Below are 27,310 nucleotides of genomic sequence, written 5' to 3'. Positions count from 1 at the left end.
ATGTGTAATATCCTGAGAACCCACAGGTTCTAGTAGAATCAATTGGAGAGTTTAGCAAGATGAATATATGAAAACCAACTTCATTCCTAGTTTGGTTTTTAAGAATTAAAATGTAATTTAAGAAAATTATACAATTTTATTGGAGAATATAATAGATCTAATAAAAAATAAGAGATATATCATGATCCTGGATAGAATGGTTCAATATCATAAAAATGTCAGTCTTCCCCAAATTAAACTATAAATTCAATAAAATGAAACTAAATTCCAAATAGATTTTTAATGGGAATATTCTAAAATTATTATGAAACTAATACTACCAGTAATGGTCAAGACATGTACACCTGTAATAATAAAATAATAAACACATTATTCTTATTCTTTTGGGGGGGCTGAAACATTTGACAGTAAGTGTAGAGATCATGACCCTTCACCCCTAAATACTTCTCTTACCAAACCACTGAGCAGGTTTGAAAAATTTAACATTAACATGTTATTATGTAATATAGTTCATGTTTAAATGTCACTGATGGTCCTCACAGTGTCTTTTGTCTCCATTAACATGAAAGAGTTCCTCCCTTTTCTTCATCTTTCATAACCTTGCTGTTTTAAAGAGTACACACCCAATGTTTTGTAGGAGGTCCCTCAATTTGGGATTTTCTCATTGTTTCTTCATTATTCAATTCAGCTTATACATTTTTATCAGAAACATTACATAGGTGATATTGTATCGCTCTCAAATATATCAGAAGGAACTTGATGTCAGCTTATTCTATTCTTTTTTTTTTTTTAAGTATTTATTGAATTTGTTACAATATTGCGTCTGGTTTATGTTTTGTTTTTTTCGCCACGAGGTGTGTAGGATCTTAGCTCCCCGACCAAGGATCAAACCCACATCCCCTGCATTGGAAGGTGAAGTCTTAACCAATGGACTGCCAGGGAAGTCCCAGCTTATTCTCTTCTTGGTTATTTTAACCTGATCATCTATTTATGGTAGTTTCTGCCAGATTTCTTTGCTTCAAAGGTATTTTATAATCCCTTTATAATTAGTGAGTAACCTGTGGGAAGATACTTTGAAATTATGTAAATATCTTATTTGTCAATGAACTTTTGGTTTTAGTATCCAGCAATGATATTTGTCTGTGTCAATTTTTACTATGATTTTTGTAAAATGATGGTTTTCTAAATCTGTCATCCTTTCTACCTTTATTATATTTTTGTTAGTCATATTTTGGTATCAGTACAGTTTATTTTCCCAAAGTGTGATGATCCATTATGGCTATTATTTAGTTTTAATGCTTAAATTGTTCTGGATTTCACAATGGAAATCCCATCAAACTGGTTCCTATGTTATTTTGCTTCCTCCTTTTTTCTTAGTACTTTCTGGAAGATGTTCCAGGCTCATCTCATACTTTCCCTGAATCAGTCCTAGGAGGCCTGATTCCTTTTAGTAAGGAAACCAAAATCCAGAAGCTAGGAATTCTCATTGTTTTGGGGTGTTATTGCTTCTAGGTTCAAAAATATGTTTCATACCAAAGGGGAAAAATCTAACAATAACTTAAAAAAATTTTTTAAAGCAAATTAACTTTAAAGTCTGGTTCCACATGGAGTTGTCAAGGAAGATGATGAAATGTTACACTGCTGGTGGAACTGTAAATTACTGTAGAAAACAATCTGTCAATATGTAGTTAGGTTTAAGATATTCATACCTGTAAACCAGCAATTCCTGTTTTCAGGCATTCTCCGTATAGATGCTCTTGCATGAGTACAAAAAGAAGCATGTCCAGGAATGGTCACCTGACATTACTGATCATAGCCAAAAAACAGGATGTAATAAATAAACTCTGGTATATTCATAAAATGAAACCTTTTTTAGCAGTTGAAGTTCATGGATTAGAAATACATGTTTCAACACATGACTGAAACATAAAATGATGAAAAGAAAAAATTAGTTATGCAAAATATATCTACAATATAATATTGTAATTTGTCTAAAACAGCAATACTATTTATGGCTTATGTGTATATTTGTATGCATTTCAATTGGAAAAAACATGAATTAGAATGACAAGAGCCAACTTCAGGTTAATGGTTGCTCTTGCAGAAAGAAAAGTGGAAGGGATTGGATGAAGCTTTATCTCTTAAGTTTTGTTTCTTTAAAATTAAAAACAGAAAACATAATTTACAGATTTTCAAAATATTTTATAATTGATAAAAATGTAAGTAATTATATATTTTTAATATGGGGTTTTTGTTCTGGCAATTTGGACAGTTAGAGGGACTACTGAGAAAAAAATCAGTGGGACAACAATTAGAGAAACAGGAATCCAGAAACTGAAGCATGTTAAATCTGACTGTTTCAAGCTATTTTCTTTTTGAAGAATGTGGACTTTTCCTCCCCTGTTTTGCAGTAAGATATAAAAATTTGGAAGCCAGTGTCTTCCTGTGATGAGAAATGATATCTGTAACATGTTGTTTAATCATTTTAAGTTTCTATGAAAGTAATTTTACATTACCATGAAATGCATATATACATTTTACATCCTAGGCTAGGAAATATTTAGAAAATAGAATGTTCTAGGAAAGGATGGTCATTTGAACTGTTAGAAGAGTTCGAGGAGGCAAAATTAAGAACCAATTGTCCAGGAGAAATTAGCAATGTGGACAAAGAATCAAATGTGGCAGATCTAAAGTTGAGGCTATGGTGGCGGCTATGGAACTACTTATTGATAGGAATGGCGTGTGCAAGAGAGGGCGGTACTCAGTGAGCAACAGGGCAGTTACTTTCATAGGCCACAATTATAAGATAATAAGATAATTTTCTCTTTTAGAAGAAAAAGAAAGACGAGAGAGGAAAGGGTGACTTGTCCTAAAATAGGGTGTGGGTAGAAGGGCATAGTAATAAAAAGCAGCAAAATTCAAAATGATACAGGGCTTTGAGGGGCAGGTGTACAAAATAATATAAACAACATTAATTAAATCATGCTTGAGCTCTAGATCTAACCCCAGTTCTAATTATTTAGTGACCTTTGATAAAACACTTGCCTTCTCTTGAACCTCAGCTTTCTCATCCGTAAATAAAGAGGATGTAACTCAATTATCTCAAGTATTTTCTACCTTAGCACTTATGATACTATTAAATTCGAATCATTTAATCAATAGATACCATATTTATCGAGTGCCTGCAATGAGGTACTCTTCCAGTTGCTTTATGTATGTCATCTTGTACCACTTTCATGAAGTAGTTATTACCAGCTTCTTGCAGAAGGCCCAAAAGTTTATCATGATTTGATAACTTGGTCAAGGTCACTGAGCTCATTGTTGAGGGAGCTGGTATTTGAGGCTAGATCTGAGTTCTCATGTCCATGCTCTTTCTAATATTCCACCTAGGCTAGAGACACTGATTAAATAGGATGACAGAGAATGCCTGAGCCAGGAGGTGGCTAGAAAAGAGTAAAAATGTAAAAGTTCTTAACTAAAATATTTTCCAGAGAGTCATTTGGGAAAACAATGTATTTTTTTCAAAATGCAAAAAAAAATCATTATGGGAATTGTTCCATATTTATTATATTGATACTTGCGTGTGGATCATGTTCATAAAAACAGCATTTAGCTGAGAGATTAGAAATTTCTCTGAAATGTGATTGGATAGAGAAGGAAGGAGAAAAAACAGGAGAGCTTGGAGGGGTGGGAGGAATGGGGGATTGGGAATGACATATATACACTATTGATATGATATACAAAATAGATAACTAATCAGAACCTACTGTATAGCAACAGGGAACTCTGATGCTCTGTGGTGACCTAAATGGGAAGGAAATCCAAAAAAGAGGGGATATATGTATACTTATAGCTGATTCACTTTGCTGTACAGTAGAAACTAACACAACATTGTAAAGCAACTATACTCCAATAAAAATTAATTAAGAAAAAAAAAACATGAGGGTTGGGGTAGGGAGATGCATAAACTTATATACACTAGGAGGTTTCCAATAACCCCAAAGCATCAGAAAGGCACTTGACAGCCTCCAGGACAGGTAAGAAGAAACTTAGGGTGGAAGATGAGCTCAAAAAGAGGAATAGGGTTAATAACAAAAAATGGCACTACTTAGAATGTATTTCTAAAATTCTGGCAGAATCTAGTGCTCTTAAATATGGAATTAGTACATCAAGATCATTTGAAAACTACATTTCCCCAATTCAGCTTATTCTCCTCTTACTTGCACTCATCCATTCTCCTGTTTATTAAGTAGATATTTCTGATATTTCCAGACTAATATTGTCTCTCCACCTACATTTCACTTTTGTAATCAATGAGGTTGGGGTAGGAGTAGGGTCTGGAAAGAAAAGAGAGAAGGAGAAAGAGGATGAAAAAGCAGACCTTAGATAAGATAAAAATGCTCAGTTACTAACTCATCTCCTCCTTTTCCTTCTACAGTATCAGTCCATTATGATGTTTGCTGAATTTATCAACATGTGAGATTTCAGAATCAACCCTCCTAATCAACCACCCAATGCCTAGAGTCTGTTCTAACTACCTTGATGATGTTTAGTAAATACTGTCAAAGAGAGAAATGGCCTTCTTCATTTTCCTATTCTCTTGCTTATTTTACTTTCTAGTTCGTTAAAAAAAAAAAAAAAGTATTGTGGTTACATTATAGAAAGGATGGATATGGTCAATAATATTGTTCCCTTAATTTAGCATCCCAAGATTACCCTTACACACACACACAGACACATACACACAATGTTAGCCTTTATTTAAAAAAAAAAAGAAAGGCAAGGGAGTTATTCTTTGTTTTTTAATTTAGGCCAAAAGCACTGTAGTCTCAACTATCTTAATATTTCAGGTCAAAGGTGATTTGGATCAGAACCAAGGGAAATATTTATTTCAAAAAGCCTGATTTAGACACGCCCTCTAAAAGATTCTAATAGCCATGTTTAAATTATTAGAGGCCTTACTGAGTCAGTCATTTTCTATTTCTGGATCATTTACATTTATCTGTTTATATGTTTGATGGTTTTCATATTCTTGCTACTGGGTTCAAGTACCAACATCACACTTCTAAATTATATTTCAATCTATGCTTCATATAAATGACCTGGTGGAAGGATGCAATAAAAGTGTGCTTTGTAATACTGAGGCCACTCATGCCACTAGAGAAAGCACTGTGTCAGCACTTTCATTTCCATTATACACCCTAGTTGTTCAGAAATTATACACAGAGTCATAAAAATTTGCTTGGCTTCGAGGTATTAGCTAAGCCCACGAATAAATAATTAGATAAAAACCATAAAATGGCTAAGACAATTGATTAACAGTAAAGTTTGGGCCAACTGCATATGTGACCTGGGTTCAATGTCACTTAGGGAGCTCTTTCTGCCATAACCAGAAAAAAGCTACTACACGAGGATTCCCAGGCTAGAGGAAAAATATCTAGGCACAGATACTGATGCCTGAGGCTGGCTGTTTATTGAGTGTGGTTTGTATATTTCTTTGCCTTAATTGAGAAATGTAAAGAATTAAGGTGAAAATAAAATCTCTACTTTTTTTGATATAGCAGGAGAATTTTTTGACCAAAGATCAGGGAAACTGCCTTGAAAATTCTTCCATATATAAAAAGGTCCATCTTATAGATCAAGGAGTGAAAGGTTCAGAATTCCAAAGGACAGGCATCAAGCCGCAAGCTTTTCCTTTAAATCAATGTTTTTTTTAATTTTATATTTAGGGTAATATTAAGTAATAATCTAGGTACTACTGTTTTAGTCAGTTTGACTACAACAGAACATCATAGAATGGGTGGCTTAAACAACAGATATTCACTTCTCACAGTTCTGGAGATGGGAAGTCTGAGATTGGGTGCTGACATGGTTGGGTTCTGGTGTGGGCCCTCTCCTTGGCTTGCAGATGACCTACTTTTGTTTGTCCTCATAGGGCAGAGAGAGGGAGGGCTCTGATCTCTTACCCTCTTTTTATTTTTATTTATTTATTTATTATTTTTTTTTTTTGCAGTACGCGGGCCTCTCACTGTTGTGGCCTCTCCCGTTGCGGAGCACAGGCTCTGGACGCGCAGGCTCAGCGGCCATAGCTCACGGGCCCAGCCGCTCCGCGGCATGTGGGATCTTCCCGGACCGGGGCACGAACCCGTGTCCCCTGCATCGGCAGGCGGACTCTCAACCACTGCGCCACCAGGGAAGCCCTCTTACCCTCTTTTTAGAAGGACACTAATCTCATTATGAGCTTCCCACCCTTATCACCTTATCTAAACCTAATTACCTCCTAAGGGTTTCACTTCTAAATACCATCACATTGGGTGTTATGATTTCAACATACACATTTTGAGGGGACACAAACATTCAGTCCATAACAGATGGTTAGATTTTCTCTTTAAGTTGATCTTTTTAAAAGGAACAAATGAAGATTCCAGAAATCCATTATTTATTTATTTTTTTTGCGGTACACGGGCCTCTCACTGCTGCGGCCTCTCCCGTTGCAGAGCACAGGCTCCGGACGCGCAGGCTCAGCAGCCATGGCTCACGGGCCCAGCCGCTCTGCTGCATGTGGGATCTTCCCGGACCGGGACACGAACCCGTGTCCCCTGCATCGGCAGGCGGACTCTCAACCACTGCGCCACCAGGGAAGCCCAGAAGTCCATTATTTTAGTGATCAATTACCTTGCACAAGACCTAGTTGCTGTTCCCTCTCAAAAGATCATCTTATACCCAGGTTGACTGACAGTGATAATGCCAGTACAGTTGAACTATTATATTTTATTTCTCATTTGGATCACTGAATGGTGACCCTCTATGATTCACACCCCCACCAAAAAAAAAAAAGGAAAGGCATTATAAAGTACAAATAGTGAAAAAGGAAGAAAATCTCATATTATATAAACACTGTGGAACGTTACATGCCCTGTTATATTCTTGAAGCCAGACTGTCAGGATTTTAATTTCTATTCTGCAACTTACTAGTCATAGGATGTCGGTGGAAATTTAATTAACTATCAAGTTAGGACGAAAAAAAGAGGAAATTTATTTGAGCCAAACTGAGGATCATAACCTGGGAAGCAGATTCTCATCCCTATCACTGGTTAACCCCAATAATTGCTCCACTTCCAACAGGCTGCAAACAGAGATGAACCTAATTAACTCATTGACAGAGGATGAAGAGTGCCAGTAACCAAGCAAGTCCTTGGCAAAGGGAAGATGACCCAGACAGAAATACACCGTAGCACATGTCTTGGGAATAAAAAGAGAGAAGTGGAATCAAGGCCCATGACACCCTAAACACCTAAGGCTAGGGATCTGCTGTAGAAGCTGAGCTGATTAACCACCTCTCTATCTCACTGCGCTGTGAAGCTTTCATCACTAATGCCTGCACAATGAGACCACCAGTTTCACAAAAGGCCTGGATCCCTCCCATCACCTCTACTACCTCACCTTCCCATTTAGTGTCCCGGGAAATAGGCAGAAGACTGCAGCTTGTGCATATCAATAACTGCCTATAAGCACATAAGGAAGTCATATTTTAAATGGATGTGAGAGAGGGAAAAGGACAAGGTGAGCACAAGCTACTTTGGGAGCAATTTTTGCTCTCTAAAACTTCCATGAAGTGATCTAAATTAGGGAGACGCATGCATAATAATGGAAAAGTGGGATCCATGTCAGAAACAATGACAAATTTCAGCTAAATCTACAGAACATGAGATGAAGTTAAAGAAAAAAACAACTATCTCTTGTTTACCTAAGAATGATCTGCATAACAAATGACTAAAGCAAACAGTGGTGGAATCCTGTCCACATCTTTGACATGGTAGGTTGAGAGGTGAGGCCACCTGTGGGACAATCAGGAGACCCATTTGAAACCAACTGATCCCTGTAGAAAAGTACTGTTTGTCGCACTGGACAGAAAGCCTCCTGCTCTGTAAAAGGGACCCTGCAGGGACTGGCTTCCGACAAGAGCAGCCATTGCAGGCCCCAAACAGGGCTCCTGATCGTTTTGGGAAACATGAAACAGAAACTCTTCATTGCAGAGGCACAATTTCCAATTCCTGCTCTCATTTTCTCCTCACTCTTCTCAGGCTGCCATATCTCTGAATTTGCATAATAAGTGTTTCCAATCCAGATGAAAGCTGGGGGCAAAATAATACATTTACTGCAATTTAAGATAGGTATCCTCACCAATTCCCCCCAAGATACCTTATTTCTATTTCAACTTATTTATCCTTATCAATGAGATTAACACTAGCACAGTAAGTAGAATTTTAAAAAATCCTCAAAAAGATAATGTGTTTCAAAGAAATCAGAGCAAACACATCCTCTGAAATACAGTACAAAGAAGAAAATGGAATTTTCAAATGTTTACTTTGTGGTTTTTTTTTTTGCGATACGCGGGCCTCTCACTGTTGTGGCCTCTCCCGTTGCAGAGCACAGGCTCCGGATGCGCAGGCTCAGCGGCCATGGCTCACGGGCCCAGCTGCTCCGCGGCATGTGGGAATCCTCCTGGACCGGGGCACGAACCCGTGTTCCCTGCATCGGCAGGCGGACTCTCAACCACTGCGCCACCAGGGAAGCCCAACTTTGTATTTTTAACAAGATTTTGAGATAGTGGATCTATGAAACTAGAATAGTCCTATGCAAAAAAGGAAAGAGGTGAGGAAAACAACTTCTTCAACAAGTATTTATTGTATACTGCCATGTTGCAGGGACTGAGCTAGGCTCTGAGGACCCTGTTGTGAATGAAGAAGACACACTTCCTGTCCTTAACAAAGTCTGCATTTAAGTGGTAAACTACTCGTCTCATCCCACTTAATTAAAATTAATCAGAAGTGTGCATAGCACTGTGGTGGGGAACCATACCACAAGTAACACACACAACAGGAGGCTGCTGACCTGATTTGTGGAACCGCGGAAGGCTTCCCTGGACAGAGGACATTTAAACTGAGAAGGAAAACATGAGTTGGAATTAGCCAGGCAAGACTTGGGGAAAACACGAAGCAGGAAGAATAAAAATCATATAAGAATCATTAGAAATGAGAAAAAATAATATGTTCAAAGAACCAAGAGGCCAAACCGAAAGATTGAGGGAGGAAAGATACAGGTTAGGCTGGAGGTCCCAGACGAAAGGGCTAGCTCATCCAGAGTCTAGGGAGCTATGTTGAGGATTTTGAATTTTATCCTAAGAATAATGGAAAACTGAAGAATTATGAGCAAGAAAATGACATGACCAAATTTGGTTTTTGAATATCACTCTGGCCACTCTGTGGGAACTAGGTTGGCAGAGGCTAGAAGGAGATGTAGAGAGACAAGATAGGAAGGCATTCAAGCAATAAAGATGAGAGCTCGTTCTAGGAGAGAGGCATCTAGATAGATTGAAGTCATTGGAAATCTGAAATAATTCATGGAAATGAAAAGCACTATTGCTGATTAAAATCTGAAAAAAGTTACTTCAATTTTAAGTTGTCATGACATTCTCTTAGAATTCAGAGGAAAAGACAAAAAGGATAAATATGATGAAATAAATACCAGGAGGACAGGCCTAAGAGGTCACACATTAAAGAATCTAAGAGATGAGAATGGCCAAATGGAACAGAGAAAAACAAAGTGATCAATGAAATAAAATTAAATGTATGTGAATAAAGAAATGAGCTATCCACAGAGGAACCCTACATACATATTGCTAAGTGAAAGAAGCCAGTCTGCAAAAGGTACCTACTATATGATTCTAACAATATGACATTCTGGAAGAGTCAAAACTAAAGAGACAGTAAAACAGTGTATTTCAGGGGTTCAGAGAGAGGGGTAGAGATGAATGGGTGGAGCAGAGGGCAATCTTAGGGCTGCAAAACTGTTCTCTAAGATACTATAATGGTGGATGCATGTCATTCTACACGTGTTAAAACCCCTAGAACTGCACAATATAAAGAATGAACCCTAACGTAAAATATGGACTTTAGTTAATAATAACCTGTCATTAAAAGTTAAATAATTGTAACAAATGTAGGGCACTAATGAAAGATGTTAATAGGTGAAACTGTGTGTGGGGAAAGGAGGGGTGTATGTAATATGGGAACTCTATACTTTCTATGCAATTTTTCTATAAACCTATAACTACCCATTAAAAATCTAATAAAAAAAGAAATAAGACAACTTTCCAAAGCCAAAGAAAGGCCAGAATTTAAAGATAAAAATGTTTACCAAGTATCTGACAAAATTGCTTGGCTCTGAGTTTATGACACCAAAAGAAAGTAAAGCCAGACTGAAAAATGACGTGTTTGGTAGTAAAAAAGTCAGTGAAAGGAGAAGCAGAAGAAGGGCATAGAAGGAGAGCAGAAAAAATGGATCATATAGATTACCCTTTAAAATAAGCAAAACACCAGGGGGAAAATATCCAAAGTATCTTAGGGGAGAAAGTGGAGCCCATGCCAGCCACCAGTCAGAGCAAAGTGATACAGAAAGGCAGCATTTCCTTGGGTCTGGTCTATATGGGGCAGGCGGCATAAATATAGCTGAAAACTAAATAGTAAACTAAATCTGTTGGACAAAAGCAAATGGTTAGGTTAGATGAAAATAAGATGAAGAGAGATGATACTTGGAAGACAGGAATATGTTACAGAAGCGAGGATCCCCACAAATGGCTTATCATCATGGGTAGACAGATCTGTTGTATGGTACAATCAGATTGGTTAGAATTGTCAGCCACCTTTTGAGGCTCAAGAGTAAATCTAACAAACACTTACCCTTTCCTGACAGAATTCTTAAAAGATCATTTCCAAAAACCCCTTTTGCTGGAGCAGAAAAATATTTTTGACTGTCCATCCTCTGTTTTAGACAGAGGTTGAGCTATGCCACTCAGTCCTAGGAATAAGTCTTTTATCTATTACTTCATCCAAGGCCAAATATTTCTCAGGCCGTTGAGTACTTTGTACAGTATGTTCTCACGCTGTCCTAGTGTTTTTCCACAGTTCAAAGGACTGGAATATTCAGGGTCCTAGAATCTTTTTGCAATATATTGGCTGGATCAATAAAACCAGGCTTTTTTGAATATCGAACTTAACGTAATTGTACAATGTGAGACAGTATTGGTGATAGAAACTAAGTCCGACCTTCCCGTCACAATGTTCTAAAAACCATTTATGTATGAGAAAAGCTGGGAGGCTAAAATACAACCAGAAAATCTGAGATGAGTGGATTCTTCTCTCGGAATCTCTATGTAAAAAATCACCCTCAATACATAAATGCTAACAGTTATGATAGACAAGTTCTATATTACAGAGGAAGAGAGGTAGGCATAACAAGCAAATTCATTTACCAAGGTTACAACTTTGCTCCAGATGTTGACTAAGAAGTTAAACTTGTGCAGACCTAGTTTTTCTTGGCTGGGTAGTCATTTCTCATTTTGAGGAAGGAAGAAAACACTTCTAAGTATCATAGTCATCTTATATTCCTAACAGGGATTCTGCATCAGTCAGTATTTCTATAAAGACAATTTTAAGGCAGAAACAGGATCTGACTAAACTGAGTGAATGAATGTATTTTATAACAAACCTAAAATAGGATAGAGGTCAATTAATGCCCTAACAACTTTTCCTACATATGTATATTAGGCCAAGTTCAGTAGACATAACATTGATTTCCTCGTAAATTCCAATGATTATTTCTGTGAGACACAGAAACAAATGAGAAGGATACAAGGGCATCTGTTCTACTACACATAACTTCTCTTTGATGAAGCAACCCCAAAAAGAAGGATCATGAAAGGTGGGGGGTGGACTGATGCTCGAGTCTATCTTAGCTGTAGAGTAAGCAAGAGAGGAAGATGGTGACAGATCAAAGAAACTTTAGCTTAGGTGTTGAACCAAACAGGCTTTGAATCTCTGACACTTTACTAAACTTGGACAGTCTGCCGAATCTTAGCTTAGAAGTACTAATGGGTATAATACTGGCCTTGAAAAATTGTTTCAGAAGTTACACCAAGTGATTAAAATATAGGTGACAGTTGTCAATTCATTTCAGTGACCCTGAAAAACTGCTAGTCCAATTTAAAAAAATAGATGGTTCAGAAAGTGACCCCTGTACATATAACAATTTAACATATAATAAATAAGGCATACAACTCCAAGTCAACTGCCTTGACTTTGGCCCAATTAGCTATGAGCAAAGGAGTAAGTCATGTGACACAAAGCATGATGATCTATGATTCTAACAGTGTCCAGTCTAGCCACCTCCTTCACTGAGGTGTCTTGGAGAAGAGCTGCCTATACTGGCTTGTGACTGATTAATTCTCTTCTGTGATTCAATTTGAGATCTTCTTGTCAGTGCTTCTACTGCTCCCATTCCTCCTTCTACTATTGGTCAATTGGGTTTCCATAATGGTATCAGAGAAAGGGAATAGTAATGCCTCTGACGATTGGAGGATCAGATCACCATAGCATCAATCTTATTCTGATCATCATTTGGATGCCTGTAAACCATGAGTAACAAAATATTCCTCTGTGATGAAATGCAAATCAAAACTACAGTGAGGTACTACCTCACTCCAGTCAGAATGGCCATGATGAGAAAGTCTACAAATAACAAATGCTGGAGAGGGTGTGGAGAAAAGGGAACGCTCTTATACTGTTGGTGGGAATGTAAGTTGGTGCAGCCCCTAAGGAGAACAGTATGGAGGTTCCTCAAAAAACTAAAAATAGAGTTGCCATATGATACAGCAATCCCACTCCTGGCGTATACCCAAACAAAACTATAATTCGAAAAGATACATGTACCACGATGTTCATAGCAGCACTGTTCACAATAGCCAAGACATGGAAACAACCAAAATGTCCATTGACAAATGAATGGATAAACAAAATGTGGTACATATATACAATGGAATACTACTCAGCCATAAAAAAGGATGAAATGCCATTTGCAGCAACATGGATGGACCTAGAGATTATCATACTAAGTGAAGTAAGTCAGAAAGAGAAAGACAAATACCATATGATATCACTTATGTGTGGAATCTAAAATATGACACAAATAAACTTATCTTCGAAACAGACTCACAAACACAGAAAACAGACTTGTGGTTGCGAGTGGCAGGGGTGTGCAGGAGGGATGGATTGGGAGTTTGGGATTAGCAGATGCAAACTCATATATAGGATGGATAAACAACAAGGACTGTCTGTATAGCAAAGGGAAATATATTCAACATTCTATGATAAACCATAATGGAAAAGAATATAGAAAAAAGAATAATATATGTATAACAATCACTTTGCTGTACAGCAGAAATTAACACAACATTGTAAATCAACTCTAGATGAATAAAATAAATAAAAAATATATTAAAAAAATTTTTAAAAATTCCTCTATGAGACCTGACTATGAGGCTATTGAAAAGATTTTTTGCTTTCCTGCATATATTTATAGTAAGGTCCAGTATAGATGAGAGCTTACAAGTTTATGTTACTTGAAACCACCTAATGTATTAGTGTAGAATTACCCAAACTTGTTCACGCATAATTAAATAAAATTAAACATCAAATACATTTAAATAAAATTAAACATTTTTACTGCAAGACTTAGGGTCTTTAAGAAGATGCATTGTGAGAGATGTGACTTTGTTACATTAACATTTAAGTACAGTCTGGTGTGTTGGATGGTTCAACAAAAGACCATAAGGGAAACTGATAGAAGTTTATTATTCACAGGTTCCGGAGGAAGTAAACGGCATGTCACAAGGGGCCACACAGGGAGGTCAAGGAAGAGTGCAGACAGAGAGAATGACAGAACCTGGGGCGCATGCTTTTATTAGCATCCATAGGGGAAACTTTGGGGTTTCTGGGTTAAGGCCAGATTGGTCAATTCAAACCAAAAAGACCACGGTTTGGATAAGCTCACAGGGGACTTATCTAAGGGGCACACAAGGAGAAGGTCCTGGAAGGTAGGGGAGACTGTTGCTCACAGGGGCTCCTAGGGAAGTCATACCAAGAGCTTACATCTGCTTGTGACTCTGTAGGCTGTCATATAGAGCCTGCAATCTCAGGAGGAGATAGCGTCAGTCCGAGGCCCCTTAAGGGCCCCTGGCCACACAAAATAGACGGTGAGACAGCAATATCATGGAGTAGTTAACTAACTCTCAACATTGGATTTCCATTACGTGAACAGAGTGTGCAGTGTCTTATCACTTAAGTGACTACAGAATCCTTCCATGTAACATACTGCCATATTAATTTCTGGTATTTCCCATTTCAGGAAGCACTACATTTGAACACCCCCCACTGCTACATTAATTATAAGAACGTGAAACCAGACAAACCAGAGGAAAGTCTTCTCATTTATAATCAAAGAAGATAATTAAAATAGAGTCAGAAAAAATCTTCATCTGGGATTAAACAAGAAACTTCCTTTGGGTTTTCCTGCTTTGGGTAAGTTTATCATGTTTGAAAACAGTATCCTCATTTGGAGTGGCTAAGTGGTGATAGGAATCGTCACATAACTTTCCCCTTGTGGTGATTAACCAATGAATGCAGTGATATAAACAGATGCAAAGTCTGAACTCAGTGATATCTGTGTGCTATAGAATGTCCTTGAAGATATACGGTTTTATTTCAGGTGGCATGAAAGTGGCATTCACCACTGGGTGGTTGACTGGCTAAAGGTTTCTTTGTTTTGTATTGCTTTAATGAATAGTTAAGAATGGCCCTGATAAATATATCAAAACATTGGTACATATATATATATATTTATACTGGTATATGTATGTACATATATGTATGTATATATGTGTGTGTGTATATATAGATGTTGTTTACATTGCAATTGTGTAAAAAATTGCTACTAAAGAGTTTCAAAATACTTCATTTTCTTAAATAGATAAATACATCTCATAATTTAGTTCACTTGAGTCATGTGCTGAGGTATTCTCTCCCTGCTTTTTGGACAAAAAGAAAAGTCGTTTGAATTATTCTAAGTTAATAGGAATCCTATAAATCCAGGACAGGCTCAGGCTCTGAAAGAAGCAGCAATAACTGCTTTTAAAAGGGGCAACTTTAAATTACCTAATATGGACATGTACTTTCCAGTTATACCTGAATGCTTTAAAATAGAATTGCCATTCGTTTTTTAGTGTGCAGGTTTTTGATCCTCCAAAGAACTGATGATTTGACTCAGGATAAATGATCTATATCTGCAAGTGTCAATTTTCAGAATATTCCAGTAGTAAAACTAGGTAGCTCGGTGCTTTGTGACCACCTAGAGGGGTGGGATAGGGAGGGTGGGAGGGAGGGAGACGCAAGAGGGAAGAGATATGGGAACATATGTATATGTATAACTGATTCACTTTGTTATAAAGCAGAAACTAACACACCATTGTAAAGCAATTATACTCCAATAAAGATGTTAAAAATAAATAAATAAAAATGAGTGAAAAATAACTCTTCCATTAAATGAAAACAAATACTGCTATTTCTTTAGAGGATTACAACTCTCTGGTTCTCTAATTTTACCCATGTAAGAGTCTAACAAAATATTTATTCACAGATACAGGCTTAGGTAAAGAAAATTAACTGCCCTGTGTGTTAAAAGGACTCCCCAGGTTAAAAGTTTCATCATAAAAAAGCTGAACACATTTTTAAGAAACTTAAAGAACTTTCATATTGGTTGGTTTAACATACGGTAAATAAAATTTTACCTCCAAAACATATTTCTTATAAGAGAAGTTGTGAAAAAAATTGCAAAAAGCAAATCTATTCTCATTTTGTGCATTTTCTGTAAAACTAAAAGATATGTCTATTGTTCTAACTTAGCCAGTGAATTTTTTTTTAAAAAAAGAAAAATAGCATGCATTCTAAGTCTTTATAAAATAATATTTCTAAAGGGTTGATTCATTAAAAAACTGTTTAATTCAAAAGTTTGTGTTGACTTTGTAAAAATAAAAAAGATAGTGGCTGCAAAGATATAATGCACAAGATAATTAATGAGATGATTTCATGTAGTTTATTGCAATAGGGAGAATGTCTACTAATGAGGAACATATCAAAGAAAAGGGAGAACAATTGGGGTTTTAAAAATGTCATAAGGAAGGATGGGGGTGGCTATTATTTTGGAATACCAAGGGCAAAGTGGTCCTTTGTGGTTAGCAGTTTCTCAGAACACACAATGGTAAGGAGGTTTTCAGAGAAAAAAGATGGAGGGATTTCTCAACTGTTACTGTTTTCTGGGAATATATGACTCAAGTAAATTTCAACATTGTCACTGTTATTTTTTTAAACCTTTAAAACCAGTGCTAGAATATTCATACACACACACACACACACACACACGAACACACACACATACACACAGATCTCCAAATTCCTTAAGATAATATTTATTATTTCCAGTCACATAGATAGATGTAGTTGGGAGTAATTGGGATGAGTATACCAGCCTATTATGCTGAAAAATTCAACTTGGGTGTGACAGAGTGAAAGGTTATTTTCTCGTCTTCCTCAATATCCACAAAACTTCTACCTAAAGTGGACTAGCCATTTTCTATATTTTTTTATCAGATTATGAATAAAAGAAAATTAGTAATTTTCATTTTTAATTAAGTGGAAAAAATTGTCACGAGATTTTTAAGGAGCTTTGGAATGACACATTGGCCTGACTGGGCTGCTAGACAAGGGAGAACAGATGAGGGCCAGAGGAACAGAACTCTGTCCTGTGATTGTGCACGGATCTCCTGTGGGAAGTATAGGCTACTGGAAAAAGAATGCAAAGCAGGTGGGAAGCCAGAAAAATGGTGGGCAGCAGTTCAGTTTTTCACATGATCTTTCCCTATAAATGTGATTCAAGATTTCTTAGAATTTTTTAACTTCATGGCAACATGGAAGATGCCATGATGATGCCACTGCCACAAGGCCAGTCTGTCCCAGCCTTCATCTCTCCTAGAAAGTGGATACTAAGTAAGCTTAGGAGTTTAGAGAAATCATATGTAGGGGAGCTAGACTCACAGCCTGTGAAACTGGGGATAGAATCAGAACCGCCTTTACTATGACCTCCAATATCAGTATCATCTGGATTCCTGGCTGTCTTTTCTAGAGAGCTCTCCATGTAATCTTCTGAGACCCTGTCTGACACCACTTCCTCTCTCTCTCTCTCTCTCTAAGCTATTTCTGCTGTTATATTGAGAAGAAACAGACTATGTATTCTGGATGGTTATGGTGGTAACTTTAGGCAGGGGTAGCAACCTATTTACCTTCATGCAAGGGTACAACCACTTATACAATTCTTTGTTCTCTGCCTCCTTCCATTAGAGGGTAAGCACAAAAAAGACAGAAATTCTTGTTTCCACTTACTGTCAATTCTGAGGCAGAGAATAGTGGATGTATAGGAGGCACTTAACTATTAGGTGAGTGAAATCAATGACACAAATCGAAGAGTAATTCTACTGGATCAACATAATTATAATGCAAACTCTCATCTCACCTCAAACTCAGACTCTGTTATTTATTCCCTCCCAAAAAAAATTGAGTGAAGAAAATGGTACTTGTGGAAGAATAAAAACTATATATTCCACCAAACAGCGCACACTCTAGTAAAATTTATCTTGGTTCTTTGATGATTGATTTAAATTTTCTCAGAGAATGTCCTAAGGAAAAAAGCATTCAAAATATCTAATACTGCTTTTTGAAAGAACATTTTCACTGTATAATTCAGAATGATCTCTACAAAGTTTCACATGGAAGTATCTCTGGGAAATTGTAAGTTCAAAAGTTTGGCTTCCTCTAAAGAACTTTTCCTTGTCTGAATGTGATGATTACATATTCCATTAATATAATCTTTTTCCATGGCTTCTTGGGAGCTCAAAGGCAAATTTGAACACTCATCGTAAAAATGTTACTCTATTTGTTTTCTTAAAGTTAATATATGAAAGTACTATAATTTACTACATATCTTTTGTCAGGCATGGTGCTAAGTTTAGAAAAACTGCCTCTTTAAATTTTGTATCCTGAATGAAAGGTTTCATGCTGACTAAAAAGATTATTCTTATTACAGATGAGAAAGGGAAGTTAGATGGCTTTCCCATGTTCACATAGCAGTAAATAGGGAAGCTATTATTCAAACTCAGATCTGTGTAATTGCCCCTACACTGTACTCAGCCAGTGTATTCTCTTTCCCTAACCTTTATTCTATCTTCTTTTCTTGCTCATCTTAGTTTTACTTATATTTTGCATTGTCTTGTTCTATTTATATTTTTCTTTAATCACAATTTTATTTTATATATTTTTGTTCAAGCTGCCTCCAATCCTCTGTAAAAGTAGGGAGTAAACAAATATATAGAAAATATTAAAACAGCAATACAAAATAGTCCTTAATTAACTAATGAGCAGCTAAGAACTTTGTACACTTTGCCTTGCGCTCTGTTATGAGCTGAAGTGTGTCCCCAAAAATGACATGTTGAAGTCCTAAGGCCAGTACCTCAGGATGTGACCTTATTTAGAAATAAGGTCATTGCAGATGTGATTAGTTAAGATAGGTCATATTGGAGTTTGGTGGGCTCCTATCCAATATGACTATTGTCCTTATAAGAAAAGAAGAGACACAGAGACAGACATGCACAGAAAGAAGACAGGTCAAGGGACACAGAGCAAGACTGTGTGTGACAGAAAGGACATGTGTTGATAGAGTCTCGACTCTATATTATTTCTATAGAGCTGTGGGTCAGAGATCTGTTCTCATATAAGATCTGGCTATGGTCCATTTGTATATTCAGTCTCACTATTAATGATTTAATAGTATTATTTCTTAGAATTCAAAAAAAAGTACTTAATGCTATGATTAGCTGTATAAATCCAATAATAAACACAACAGGATGTATTTCTTGCTATATTTTTCCCATTTACATTTCCATGCTTATGGCAAACTTCCCTTTTTTTTTTTTTTAAGAAGATGTTGGGGGTAGGAGTTTATTAATTAATTAGTTTATTTTTGCTGTGTTGCATCTTCGTTTCTGTGCAAGGGCTTTCTCTAGTTGTGGCAAGCGGGGGCCACTCTTCATCGCGGTGCACGGGCCTCTCACTATCGCGGCCTCTCGTTGCAGAGCACAGGCTCCAGACGCGCAGGCTCAGTAGTTGTGGCTCATGGGCCTAGCTGCTCCGCAGCACGTGGGATCCTCCCAGACCAGGGCTCGAACCCGTGTCCCCTGCATTAGCAGGCAGATTCTCAACCACTGAGCCACGAGGGAAGCCCCTATGGCAAACTTTTTAAACTCTCCTCCTCTCTTTTCAAATTTCTAACTCCTAGTCCTTTGTCATCATAATTCAATTGCTGAGTTTCCTATTTTTCTTTGTTTCCTATTTTTCTGAGGTGCAATTAGAAAAGAACATCCACAGGTTCCCACTGCTTCCTCTCCCCACCCTCCTGCACATGCAGCCAATGTATTCAACATTCCCTCCTGTTACTCTCAATCAATTGTCCATGCTCACATCTGAGGCCAGTCCTGCTACTCATGCCCTGAATTTCATTCCCTCTCACCTACTCAAGTATATCTCTCCAGCAATCCTCCCCCTTTGTCTCACCATGCATTTCCCATCTCTACTGTATCATTTCCAGCAGCATACTGACATGCTCTAATTTCTTCCATCTTAAAATTGTCTTCTTTAGACCTTGTATTACCCTTCAGTAGCCCCACTTTTAAGATCCTCATTATAACAAAATTTCATAAAGAATATTTTTCTCTGTTTTCTATATCTCAGCATCCACACTTTCATGAAACCACATCTATCTGATTTTTACTAACGAGTGCTCATTTTCTGAGGTTACATGGTTAAAAGGCCACTTGTGTTTTTGACATACAGATCAATGGAATGGTATAGACATTCTTTCAGAACGTAAGCAGGAAAAAATATAAAACCAAATGCATTAAAAAATTAGGTTGATTATCAACTTTTTTCTCTCCAAATTTCTCTCTAAAATTATACATCAAGTAGAAAATGTTGAACAGGGTGGATCTTTCTGATATTCTAGAAGAGACTGGAGTTCAATTTTTTAAATGTACTTTCTCTAAAATATGAGAAACACTTCCAACAAGTCTTCTAAGTGGAAAGCAGCGGAGCATGTAAAAACACCCCAAAGCATAGAGAAGGTAACAATTTATCATACTCCCTGGGGCTTGACATCTTATTATGATTCATTTTCCATGTAAATGGACTATAAAAAGATTAAGCTCTGGATGATAATTGTTATTCATTCAAACATCATAAGAATTTTGTTCTTTAAATTCCCTAATCATACAGTCCCAAAGAGATGTACAGCTTGTTTGTCTTTCATTTGAAATAACTCAAACTTTATTTAAAACTGGATTTGGGGGATAGGTGACAAAGAGAATTCTGCACACAAAGATTGAAGTACAGGTTCAGTAGTAAAGTACAAGTAAAGTAGAAGCTTACTTCCACTTCTTCCTGGCTCAGGACTTAGCACTTTGATATGCCATCTGAATGGAAAGGATGAGAAATTGAAGAAAATGTGTTGAGGCCTTCATCAGGAACACATTTTTTAAATTAACACACTTTAAAGCAATTTCAGGTTACAGAAGAAATTGATTGGAAAATACACATAGTTTTCACACACACCCCTCTTGACCCCCATAGAGTTTCCCCTATTATTTACATTGTGAATTCATGTGGTAAATTAGTTATCACTGATGAACTGTTATAGACAATTATATTTAGCTAACGTCCATAGGTTACATTAAGGTTTACTCTCTGTTTTGTGAATTTCTTTCCATTGGTTTTAACAAATATATAATGTGTCCATCTTTACTATATCATACAGAACAGTTTTGCTGTCCTAAAAATTCCTAATTCTCTACCTATTCATTGTCCATTCCTCCCTCCCACTGAAACCCTGGCAACAACGGATCTTTATACTGATTTTTCCCACAGTGTTATATCATTGGAACTGTATAGTATGTTGTCTTTTCAGACTGGCTTCTTTGATTTAGCAATTTGCCTTTAAAGTCCCTCCATGTCTTTTTTTAATTGAAGTAGAGTTGATTTACAATATTAGTTTCAGGTGTACAGCATAATGATTCAGTATTTTTACAGATTATACTCCATTAAAAGTTATTATAAGACAAAGGGTATACTTCTCTGTGCTTGTTGCTTACCTCTTTTATACATAATAGTTTATATCTCTTAAGCCCATACCCCTATCTTGCCCCTTCCCTTCCCCCTCTCCTTTGATAACCACTTGTTTATTTTCTATATCTTTAAGTCTGTGTCTGTTTTGCATATACATTCCCTTGTATTATTTTTAAAATTCTGCATGTAAGCAATATCATATGATATTTGTATTTCTCTGTCTGGCTTACTTCACTTAGTATGATAATCTCTAGGTCCATCCATGTTGCTGCAAATGGTATTATTTCATTCTTTTTTTATGGCTGAGTAATATTCCATTATATATATGTGTGTGTGTGTGTGTGTGTGTGTGTGTGTGTGTGTGTGTGTGTGTATCACATCTTTATCCATTCATCTGTTGATGGACCTTTAGGTTGCTTCCATGTCTTGGCTATTGTAAACAGTGTTGCAATGAACATTGGGATACATGGATCTTTTCAAATTATGGTTTTCTCCAGACATATGTCCAGGGGTGGCATTGCAGGATTATAGGCCAACTCTATTTTTACTTTCATAAGGAACATCTGTACTGTTGTCCATAATGGCTGCAACAATTTCCACTCCTACCAACAGTGTACAAGGGTTCCTTTTTTTCTGCATCCTCTAAAGCATGTGTTATTTCTGGACTTTTTGACAATAGCCATCAGACAGGTGTGAGGTGACATCTCACTGTTGATTTGATTTGCACTTCTCTAACAGTTAGCAATGTTGACCATCGTTTCATGTGCTTGTTGGCCATCTCTAAGTCATCTTTGGAAAAATGTCTACTTAGGTGTTCTGCCCATTTTTGGTAGTTTTCTTTTAATTGAGTTGTATGTAAAGGTCTTCCATGTCTTTTCATTGCTTAAAATCTCATTTTGTTTTATTGCTATATAATATTCCATTGTCTGGATGTATAATGGTTTGTTTATCCATTCATCTAATGAAAGACATCTCACTTGCTTCCAAATTTTGGCAATTGTAAATAAAGCTGCTATAAACATTCATGTGCAGTGTTTTGTGTGGACATATGTTTTCAACTCATTTAGTAAACACCAAGGAGCATAATTGCTGGATTGTAAGGTAAGAGTTTGTTTCATCTGTAAGAATCTGCCAAACTGTTTTCCAAAGTGGCTGTACCATTTTGCATTCCCACCAGCAATAAATGAAAGTTCCTATTGATCTGCATCCTTGCCAACATTTGGTGTTATTGATATTTTGAATTTTAGCCATTCTACTAATGTATAGTAATATCTCATTGTTTTAATTTGCAATTTCCACATATATTGCATATCTTTTCTTTTTTTATGAATTTTATTTATTTTTTATACAGCAAGTTCTTATTAGTTATCCATTTTATACATATTAGTGTATATATGTCAATCCCAATCTCCCAATTCATCACACCACAACACTCCCCAACCACCACTTTCCCTGCTTGGTGTCCATACGTTTGTTCTCTACATCTGTGTCTCTATTTCTGCCCTGCAAACCAGTTGATCTGTGCCATTTTTCTAGGTTCCCCATATATGTGTTAATATACGATAGCTGTTTTTCTCTTTCTGGCTTACTTCACTCTGTAGGACAGTCTCTAGATCCATCCATGTCTCTACAAATGCCCCAATTTTGTTCATTTTTATGGCTGAGTAATATTCCATTGTATATATGTACCACATCTTCTTTATCCATTCATCTGTTGATGGGCATTTAGGTTGCTTCCATGACCTGGCTACTGTAAATAGAGCTGCAGTGAACATTGGGGTGCACGTGTCTTTTTGAATTATGGTTTTCTCGGGGTATATGCCCAGTAGTAGGATTGCTGCATCATATGGTAGTTCTATTTTTAGTTTTTTAAGGAACCTCCATAATGTTCTCCATAGTGGCTGTATCAATTTACGTTCCCACAAACAGTGCAGAAGGGTTCCCTTTTCTCCACATCCTCTCCAGCATTTATTGTTTGTAGATTTTCTGATGATGCTCATTCTAACTGGTGTGAGGTGGTAACCTCATTGTAGTTTTGATTTGCATTTCTCTAATGATTAGTGATGTTGAGCAGCTTTTCATGTGCTTTTGGCCATCTGTAGGTCTTCTTTGGAGAAATGTCTATTTAGGCCTGCCCATTTTTTGACTGAGTTGTTTTTTTAATATTGAACTGCATGAGCTGTTTAAATATTTTGGAGATTAATCCTTTGCCCGTTGATTCATTTGCAAATTTTTTCTCCCATTCTGAGGGTTGTCTTTGCGTCTTGTTTATGGTTTCCTTTACTGTGCAAAAGCTTTTAAGTTTCATTAGGTCCCATTTGTTTATTTTTGGTTTTTATCCAATGCTCTAGGAGGTGGATTAAAAATGATCTTGCAGTGATTTATGTCATAGGGTGTCTTCCTATGTTTTGCTCTAAGAGTTTTATAGTGTCCAGTCTTAAATTCAGGTCTCTAATCCATTTTGAGTTTATTTTTGCATATGGTGTTAGAGAGTATTCTAATTTCATTCTTTTACATGTAGCTGTCCAGTTTTCCCAACACCACTTATTGAAGAGACTGTCTTTTCTCCATTATATATCCTTGCTTCCTTTGTCATAGATTAGTAGACCATAGGTGCATGGGTTTATCTCTTGGCTTTCTATCCTGTTCCATTGATCTATATTTCTGTTTTTGTGACAATACCATATTTTCTTGACTACTGTAGCTTTGCAGTATAGTCTGAAGTCAGGGAATCTTATTCTTCCAGCTCTGTTTTTTTTTCCCTCAAGGCTGCTTTGGCTATTTGGGGTCTTTTGTGTCTCCATACAAATTTTAAGATTTTTTTTTCCTGTTCTGTAAAAAATGCCATTGGTAATTTGATAGGGATTGCATTAAATCTGTAGATTGCTTTGGGTAGTAGAGTCATTTTCACAATACTGATTCTTCCAATCCAAGAACATGGTATATCTCTCCATCTGTTTGTATCATCTTTACCTTCTTTCATCATTATCTTATAGTTTTCTGCATACAGGTCTTTTGTCTCTCTAGATAGGTTTATTCCTAGGTATTTTATTCTTTCTGTTGCAGTGGTGCATGGGAGTGTTTCTTTAATTTCTCTTTCTGATTTTTCATCATTAGTGTATAGGAATGCAAGAGATTTCTGCCCATTAATTTTGTATCCTGAAACTTTACCAACTTCATTGATTAGGTCTAGTAGTTTTCTGGTGGCATCTTTAGGATTCTCTATGTATAGTATCATGTCATCTGTGAACAGTGAAAGTTTTACTTCTTCTTTTCCAATCTGTATTCCTTTTATTTTTCTCCTCTGATTGCCGTGGCTAAGACTTCCAAAAATATGTTGAATAATAGTGGGGAGAGTGGATATCCTTGTCTTGCTCCTGATCTTAGAGGAAAGGCTTTCAGTTTTTCACCGTTGAGAATGATGCTTGCTGTGGGTTTGTTGTATATTGCCTTTATTATGTTGAGGTAGGTTGCCTCTATGCCCACTTGCTAGAGAGTTTCTATCATAAATGGGTGTTGAATTCTGTCAAAAGCTTTTTCTGCATCTATCGAGATAATCATATGGTTTTTATTCTTCAGTTTGTTAATATGGTGTATCACATTGATTGATTTCCATATATTGAAGAATCCTTGCATTGCTGGGATAAATCCCACTTGATCATGGTGCATGATCCTTTTAATGTGTTGTTGGATTCTGTTTGCTTGTATTTTGTTGAGGATTTTTGCATCTATATTCATGAGTGATATTGGTCTGTAATTTTCTTTTTTTGTAGAATCTTTGTCTAGTTTTGGTATCAGGGTGATGGTGGCCTCATAGAATGAGTTTGAAAGTGTTCCTTCCTTTGCAAATCTTTGAAGATTTTGAGAAGTATAGCTGTTAGCTCTTCTCTAAATGTTTGATAGAATTCACCTCTGAAGCCATCTGGTCCTGGACTTTTGTTTGTTGGAAGATTTTTAATCACAGTTTCAATTTCACCTCTTGTGATTGGTCTGTCTATATTTTTTATTTCTTCCTGGTTCAGTCTTGGAAGGTTGTACCTTTCTAAGAATTTGTCCATTTCTTCTACGTTGTCCATTTTTTTGACATAGAGTTGCTTGTGGTAGTCTCTTAGGATGCTTTGCATTTCTGCATTGTCCACTGTAAGTTCTCTTTTTACATTTCTAATTTTATTGATTTGAGTCTTCTCCCTCTTTTACTTTTTTTTTTTTTTTTTTTTTTTTTTGCAGTACGCAGGCCTCTCACTGTTGTGGCCTCTCCCGTTGCAGAGCAGAGTCTCCAGATGCGCAGGCTCAGCGGCCATGGCTCATGGGCCTAGCCACTTTGCGGCATGTGGGATCTTCCCAGACCAGGGCACGAACCCGTGTCCCCTGCTTCGGCAGGCGGACTTTCAACCACTGCGCCACCAGGGAAGCCCCTCTCCCTCTTTTTCTTGATGAGTCTGGCTAATGGTTGATCAATTTTGTTTATCTTCTCAAGGAACCAGCTTTTACTTTTATTGATCTTTGCTACTGTTTTCTTTGTTTCTATTTCATTTATTTCTGCTCTGATCTTTATGATTTCTTTCCTTCTACTAACTTTTGGGTTTTTTTGTTCTTCTTTCTCTAATTCCTTTAGGTGTAAGGTTAGATTGTTTATTTGAGATTTATCTTGTTTCTTGAGGTAGCCTTGTATTGCTATAAACTTCCCTCTTAGAACTGCTTTTGCTGCATCCCATAGGTTTTGCATCATCAGGTTTTCGTTAATTTGTCTCTAGGTATTTTTTGATTTCCTCTTTGATTTCTTCAGTGACCTCTTGGTTATTCAGTAACGCATTGTTTAGCCTCCATGTGTTTGTGTTTTTACGTTTTTCTCCCTGTAATTGATGTCTAATCTCATAGCGTCATGGTGAGAAAAGATGCTTGATATGATTTCAATTTTCTTAAATTTACTGAGGCTTGATTTGTGACCCAAGGTATGATCTGTCTTGGAGAATGTTCCACGTGCCCTTGAGAAGAAAGTGTAATCTGCTGTTTTTGGATGGAATGTCCTATAAATATCAATTAAATCTATCTGGTCTTTTGTGTCATTTAAAGTTTGCATTTCCTTATTTTCTGTTTGGATGATCTGTCCATTGCTATAAGTGAGATGTTAAAGTCCCCCCCTATTATTGTGTTACTGTCAATTTTCCCTTTTATAGCTGTCAGACTTGCCTTATGTATCGAGGTGCTCCTATGTTGGGTGCATATATATTTATAATTGTTATATCTTCTTCTTGGATTGATCCCTTGATCATTATGTAGTGTCCTTCCTTGTCTCTTGTAACATTCTTTATTTTAAAGTCTATTTTATCTGATATTAGTCTTGCTACTCCAGCTTTCTTTTGATTTCCATTTGCATGGAATATCTTTTCCATCCCCTCACTTTCAGTCTGTATGTGTCCCTAGGTCTGAAGTGGGTCTCTTGTAGACTGTATATGTATGGGTCTTGCTTTTGTATCCATTCAGCGAGCCTGTGTCTTTTCACTGGAGCTTTTAATCCATTCACGTTTAAGATTATTATCAATATGTATGTTCCTATTACCATTTTCTTAATTGTTATTGGTTTGTTTTTGTAGGTCCTTTTCTTCTCTTGTGTTTCCCACTTAGAGAATAACTTCCTTTAGCATTTGTTGTAGAGCTGGTTTGGTGGTGCTGAATTCTCTTAGCTTTTGCTTGTCTGTAAAGCTTTTGATTTCTCCTTCAAATCTGAATGAGATCCTTGCCAGGTACAGTAATCTTGGTTGCAGGTTCTTACCTTTCATCACTTTAAATATATCATGCCATTCCCTTCTGGCTTGTAGAGTTTCTGCTGAGAAATCTGCTGTTAACCTTATGGGAGATCCCTTATATGTTGTCATTTTTCCCTTGTTGCTTTGAATAATTTTTCTTTGTCTTTAATTTTTGTCAGTTTGATTACTATGTGTCTCGGCGTGTTTCTCCTTGGGTTTATCCTGTATGGGACTCTGTGCTTCCTGGACTTAGGTGGCTATTTCCTTTCCCATGTTAGGGAAGTTTTCAAGTATAATCTCTTCAAACATTTTCTTGGGTTCTTTCTCTCTTTCCTCTCCTTCTGGGACCCCTATAATGCGAATGTTGTTGTGTTTAATGTTGGTCTAGAGGTATCTTAGACTGTCTTCATTTATTTTCATTCTTTTTTCTTTATTCTGTTCCACAGA

This window comes from Phocoena sinus, chromosome 3, assembly GCF_008692025.1.
Source record: "Phocoena sinus isolate mPhoSin1 chromosome 3, mPhoSin1.pri, whole genome shotgun sequence".
Lineage (NCBI taxonomy): Eukaryota > Metazoa > Chordata > Mammalia > Artiodactyla > Phocoenidae > Phocoena > Phocoena sinus.
Note: the sequence above shows the minus strand (reverse complement) of the source record.